Here is a 6534-nt window from a genome sequence, read left to right as displayed (position 1 = left end):
CCTCTTGAGTCAGCGGTGACTCTGTTGACTGGGTCATGTGTGCTGAATGGATGACGGTCGCTTTGCCAAAGACATGCTCTTTGGTGAGCTTGCTATCAGCATGAGACCAACAGGTCACCCACGTCTGTGATACAAGGACATCTGCAAAGCGAGATCTCAAGCTGACTGGGATTGGAGTCGATGCATGGGAAGTCCTTCCTGCTGACTGGAATTCCTGGAGAAAGGCATTCAGGAAGACCATGGGAAAAGCAGAGGACAAAAGAAATGACCAGATGGTGGGAAAGAGAGCTCAGAGGAAGGAAAAATTATCAGTCGACCTCGGGCCAATGATATTCATCTGTACCAGCTGCGGAAGGGATTGTCACTCACGAGTCATCCTCTACAGCCACAACAAACTATGTTTAATACAGAAGTGACGTGCACCCCGGGCGTAGCCCATCGTCTTCCGAGACGGACGGTTGCCTATTACAATTACAACTACAGCTACAACTACAAGAGCGAGTCAGAGGCTGTGAACTCTGCCGTGACGAACTCAGCTCTTGACTCGCCAAAGCCTGCCCACTCTCTACAAGACCTTCCTCTGATTTCAATTACACACACATTTGTGATCTGGCTCTGTAGCTTAGTTGGTTAAAGCACCTGTCTAGTGAACAGAAAATCCTGGGTTCAACTCCCAGCAGAGCTTTATTTCACAGTCGCAACGTGGTTGAAAAGTTTCGTTATCAACACTGACATCTGTGGCTTGTGATCTTTAATTCAAAATACATGATGAATTTCAATCACATAAAAGAACAGCCTTTGTGAAGGATATGATTTTGGAATGGCTGTTCCTCCTTGTACAGAATTTTAGTGCTGATACATCAAAGGTAACTTCTTTGACATAAATTTGTTCACAGTTACATTCAACCTGGAAAACAGCTTGATATTAATCTCACTGAAGGAGAGTGTTTGTGTCATTATGTGTTGCTTTTAACCGAGACTGGGACATGACACAAGTGGGAGGGTTTATCTGAGGTTTGGAATATTTGTCAGTCAGGAACAAGAAAAATCAAAGGAACCAAATAAGAAAACCTATGTCTCATGTGGTTACCGAGAAACGGTGAGAAGATATTAAACTCTGTTGCATTTAATACAACTGTGTGAACTTTGATCTTTGCGGTCTTTTATAAACAGTATTTGAAGGGTCTCAGTAAAAATGTTCAGTGTTGATGAGAGTGGGGTCTGGCTGAGCAGCTGCTTAATGTGACAGGGTCAGGACTGGATGCAGGAAGTTCTCTGACAGTCTCTCTCTGATGGGTTGAGTTGATTTTCAACTGGCAGCTGTTGCTGTTTTGATAATTCAAGTTCCCTCCACCGATTTTTTTGGACAGACAGTGCAGTATGAGGATGTAAAGGGTTAATGCTGAAGACAGTGTGATTAACCCCTCCCACAATCAGAGTGATGATGTAGCAGTCACATGAGATGAGGTTTGGGAGTAGAGAGCAGCACCAAGGATGCTAGTTTCGGAGGCTTGATGAGTGTGTATATAGTATTGTGTAAATTAGAAAAGAGTTCTTCGTTCTTTCAGCAGGAAATGTGTCCAGAAAATATCACGAAACTCACAATTTTATTATTCAGGAGTTGGAACACAGGGATATTAACTCCAAGTGACAGTAGTGGTTTCATTCAACAAAAGAAAAGTAGAGAATAATATTGCTCATTGATTGAAATCCCCCAGTGAGGAGACAGTTAAACAGGTGATCTGTTGGGGCATCCTTCAATTCAAGTTTTCGGCAGCATTTAATCTCAATTTTTGGTGAAATTCTATGTTTTTTGCATCTTTTTTTAATTCAGCTTTGATGGACCAGTGAAAAAACTGAAAAAAGTGAACAGATCCATCCTTTCTTTCCTTCCTTCTTCCCATCAGTTTCTATTTTCTGTCCCAATTTAATCTGCTGTTTCTGCTGTTTTATCCATTCCAATCAAAATTCAACATTCCAATCAAATCTATTTGTTATTCCACAGTGTCTCTCCATGTGTTTTATTCTGTTGTATTCTCTCACAGTGTGTTTGCTGATCAATTTCACATCTCACTCTGTTCTGGTGAAGATCAGAAGCAGTGTTATCTGTTTGCAACACCCGACAAGTCGGCCTGAGGCTGTGTCTCATCGACAATGTGGAGTTAGGAACATAGAAACATAGGAGCAGGAGTCGGCCATTCAGCTCATCGAGCCTGCCCCACCATTCAATATGATCATGGCTGATCATCCACTTCAATGCCCTTTTCCCCACACTTTCGTCATATTCCCTTATGTCATTTATATTTAGAAATCTATCAATCTCTGCTTTAAACATACTCAATGACTGAGCTTCCACAGCCCTCTGGGTTACAGAATTCCAAAGATTCACAACCCTCTGAGTAACAACATTTCTCCTCATCTCTGTCCTAAGTGGCTTGCCCCTTATTTTGAAATTGCGTCCCCTGGTTCTCGACTCCCCAGCCAGGGGAAACATCTTAGCTGCATCTACCCTGACTGTCCTTTAAATATTTTGTGGGTTCCAATGAGATCACCTCTCATTCTTCAAAACTCTAGAGAATAGAGACCCAGTTTCCCCAATCTCTCTTTATAGGACAGTCCCACCATCCCAGGAACAAGTCTGATGAACCTTCGTTGAACTCCCTCCATGGCAATAATATCCTTCCTGAGGTAAGGGGACCAAAGCTGCACACAGTACTCCAAGTGCAGTCTAACCAAGGTTCTATACAATTGAAGCAAGAATTCACTACTCCTGTACTCAAATCCTCTTGCGATAAAGGCTAACATACTATTAGCCTTCCTAATTGCTTGCTGCACCTGCATGTTAGCTGTCAGTGACTTATTGACATGGACACCCAGATCACCCTTATATTCTATACCTCAGTTAATAAAGGAAAGGACCTGCTGAACCACCTTATTGACCTGTACTGCTACTTCAGGGATATGTGGACATTCACTCCAACGTCCCTCACTTCCTCTGCACCATTCAGTGTTCTCCCATTAATTGTGTATTCCTTTGCCTTTTTTGACGCCTGCTCTCGCTGTTCCCTGCTCTCCGAGTGAACTCTTGCTCCCTCTCCTGGGCTCTTTATGCTCCACTCTGCTCTCACTGTTTCCCGCTCTCTTAATGTATCAATATTTGTTTGCCTTGTGTTTAATTTAAAATATGGATAAACTGTATTTTACAGTTGTAGGTTTTATTTGGTAGTCCTGTACAAGTTGTGGATTGATATTTAATATTTAGCTCTGTGAAAACGATTGTGAATGAAAATATAACTTTCAATCTGATACATGGGCTGGTCTGCAAGCTCCAAGTCCTTCATTTTGTAGTAATGGAATTGATAATGTATCTTTCAGTCTTAATCTCTGTGGCATTTTTGAACTGGTATGTAATGCATAACATGGTCTAACGTCTGATGTACATTATTGGGATTCAAAGGATCATAAGAAATAGGGGCATTAGGCCATTCAGCCCATCGAGCCTGCTCCAACATTCAAACAGATCGTGACTGATCATCTACCTCTACGCCATTTTTGCCTGCTATCTCCATATCCCTTGATCTTGTTAGTATTTAGAAATCTATCGATTTCTGTCTTGAATATGTTCAATGATTGATCTTCCACAGCCCTCGGGGATAAAGAATTCCACAGATTTCTCACCCTCTGAGTAAAGAAATTCCTGCTCATCTCAGTCTCAAATGGCCTGCCCTTATTCTGAGACTGTGTCCCCTTGTTCTAGACTCACTAGACAGAGGAAACATCCTATCCATATCTACCCTGCACACCCTGTAAGAACTTTGTCTGTTTCAATGAGATCACCTCTCATTCTTCAAAACTCTAGAGAATTTAGGCCCAGTTTCTGCAGTCTCTCATCATCAGACAATCCCACCATCCTAGGGGACGAGACCGGTGAATCTCTGTTGCACTCCCTCTGTGACAAGTCTATCCTTCCTTAGATAAGGAAACCAAAATTGTACAGAATACTCCAGGTGCGGTCTCATCTGGACTTCATACATCTTTACTCATGTACTCAAATACGCTTTCAATGAAGCCAACATACCATTTGCCTTCCTAATTGCTTGCTGCACCTGCATACTAGCTTTTCGTGTCTCATGAACAAGGACACCCAGGTGCCTTTGGACATCGACACTTCCCAGCCTCTCACCATTTAAGAAATACTCTTTCTGTTCATTCTACCAAAGTGGAGAACTTCACACTTATTTATATTATATTCCATCTGCCATGTTCTTGCCCATTCATTTAACCTGTCCAAATCCCCTTGAAGCCTCTTTGCATTCATTCTGTACCTTTCAATCATGTAAATTTTGTCTGTTCTGTTTCAAGTTTTATATTTAAAATGTAACCATGGTGACAGAGTTTATTTAGCTCTGATAGTGAGTTTGTTTTTGCACTGTGATTGATGTATCAACATGTCAGCTGTATTGAATTGGAGTGAAATGGAAACAACTTCTGTCTCTCCTGCTGTTGTTTGACTGTTGGATTGAAAATGTGTCTCTTGACTTTGGGATCAGTGTCTGTCTGACTACTTCTTTTGTTTGTTCCAGTGGAACTGATGAGCTGGCAGTATCTCTGTGCTTTGGGAGTGATCCTGTACCGACTGTGTGTTGGAACGAGATCACTGCACTTTTCCTTGTGTCCAAGAATCACCACACCCATTCAGGTTCCTTCATGTATTTTCCTGCAGGAATGAAAGAACTGGTGAGGTAGAAGATACAAAAGCGATCAATGTAATCGTCCCAATAATAATCATTATGAACAATCACAAAATGAAAACCAGGAACACAAACAGTGTCAGTGTCTGACTCCACTGCAGTACTGCAGTATTCAGCTTCTGTTTACCAGGTGTTTGCAGTGGTTTTACAACAAGTTTGTGACATTCAGAAACAACACAAGCCCTGCACTGCTCAATGACTGGGACTGTCCGATCGAGCAGTGACCTTTACACAGTCACATTTCTATTTCAACGGAAAACAAGCAGCCACTATTTAAAATGTGCCTTTCACACTTCTCACCTGGTGTCTGCAATAAATGTTCTTTGTCTAACTGTCCACATCGTTATTTTGCGGCTATTTTCCCCCCACTGTTCACAATCCAACAAACAGTGAGAGATTGGAACTAAAGCAGGAAAATTCCCTCTCCTTTGGGTGGTGAAATTGTCAGTGATTTTCAATAGTGATTTCTTCCCATTGTGTCTCCCTGAGCCTGTCCAGACACTGTCCGAGAATGAACTCTCCCTTCCCCGTGTCCCCGGCTCACTCCATGTTCCGGGAGCAGCTCCTGCTCCACAGTGTCTGTTACAAACACTCCCCGAGTCCCCCTCAACTTCCAACCACACAATGCTAATCTCTGAGCACATCTGCGGACACACTCCCAAAGCAGTGGCTGCTGGAAGCAGATGCTGTTTGTTCCCTTCCCCCGGGCCCGGGAAGTCTCCATTAGCAGCTGATTTAAAGCATCTTCCCCTGATTGAGTGAATGGCCTCACAGATTGGGTTGGGGAAAGACTGCGCATGCGCTCCACTCCTCATTGTGACGTCCCACTGGGGGCGGTGCTACGTCGCGCGTGCGCAGATCTCTGCAGCAATTCAGCATTCAAACATCAATGGGAACTTTCCCCATTTCACCCTCATCAAAGTCCCAAAGAAAGTGAAGAGGGGCTTGGACTGGAGGGAGGGAGGGGCGGGGTAGGGGGAACCTAGAACCCAGAAAGCTGCCCACTTACCCCATTTAGATGCTCAATTTGTGGTCATTCCCTGCAGGGGGTTTGTTATTATTGAGCCCCTCCTGGTAAAACAATCCGACAGAAAGAGGGGAGAAAGGAGGGAGCCGGTGTGTTTGATGGGACCTTGCAGAATTCATTTCAGCAGCAAAAGTCCCGGGTTATATTAACCCGAGTGAAACACGCTGTCAGTGAGAGGAAAACCGAACGGCCCTTTTCATCTTTTCATTGGAAACAAAGTAGAGCCGGAAGTGCGGCGAGCAGAGCAGACACACAAGCTCAATGACAGGAGAGCTTGGCCGTCCCTGAGTTTCAGCTCCCGGCTCTTACATTTCCTCATCCACACTGTCTTTACTGTGGATGTTCAGGGGTTCCTTGTCGGATCTGAGGACTGTATCCATTAAACATTCTGAGTCAGGAGATCCACACACTCTCTGTTATCAAGATTTATGGGCAGGAATGTTTCAAAACTTTGTCTATTAAATCATTGTATTATTCACAGAACTAATGAGGCAATCGGTTCATTATTCAGGCCTTGAACTTGGTTTGGGTAGACCGAAAACTGAGAGGTTCAGCACCTCTCCAATCCTTCACTAATATAACTGATTTTTTGATGAAGTAACAGAAAAGGTTGATGAAGGGAAAGCAATGGATGTTGTCTATATGGATTTTAAGAAAGCGTTTGACAGACTACCACAGAAAAGGCAGGGTAACAAAACTGAGGTTCCAGGAATAGGAGGGTCAGTATCTGCTTGGGTTAAAAAATGGATGAAATAT

General features: G+C 43.2%; 1 non-coding gene across 1 annotated transcript; it reads left to right on the top strand.

Moving 5' to 3' along the window:
- Nucleotides 1–611: 611 nt before the first annotated feature.
- On the top strand, nt 612–685 carry trnat-agu (transfer RNA threonine (anticodon AGU)). Its single transcript has one exon. It is a non-coding gene; the product is annotated as a tRNA-Thr (tRNA).
- The last annotated feature ends 5849 nt before the right edge of the window (nt 686–6534 follow it).

Source organism: Heterodontus francisci, unplaced genomic scaffold (assembly GCF_036365525.1).
Source record: "Heterodontus francisci isolate sHetFra1 unplaced genomic scaffold, sHetFra1.hap1 HAP1_SCAFFOLD_43, whole genome shotgun sequence".
Classification (NCBI taxonomy): Eukaryota; Metazoa; Chordata; class Chondrichthyes; order Heterodontiformes; family Heterodontidae; genus Heterodontus; species Heterodontus francisci.
The sequence above is the reverse complement of the archived record's forward strand: the minus strand, read 5'-3'. Positions and strand labels throughout refer to the sequence as shown.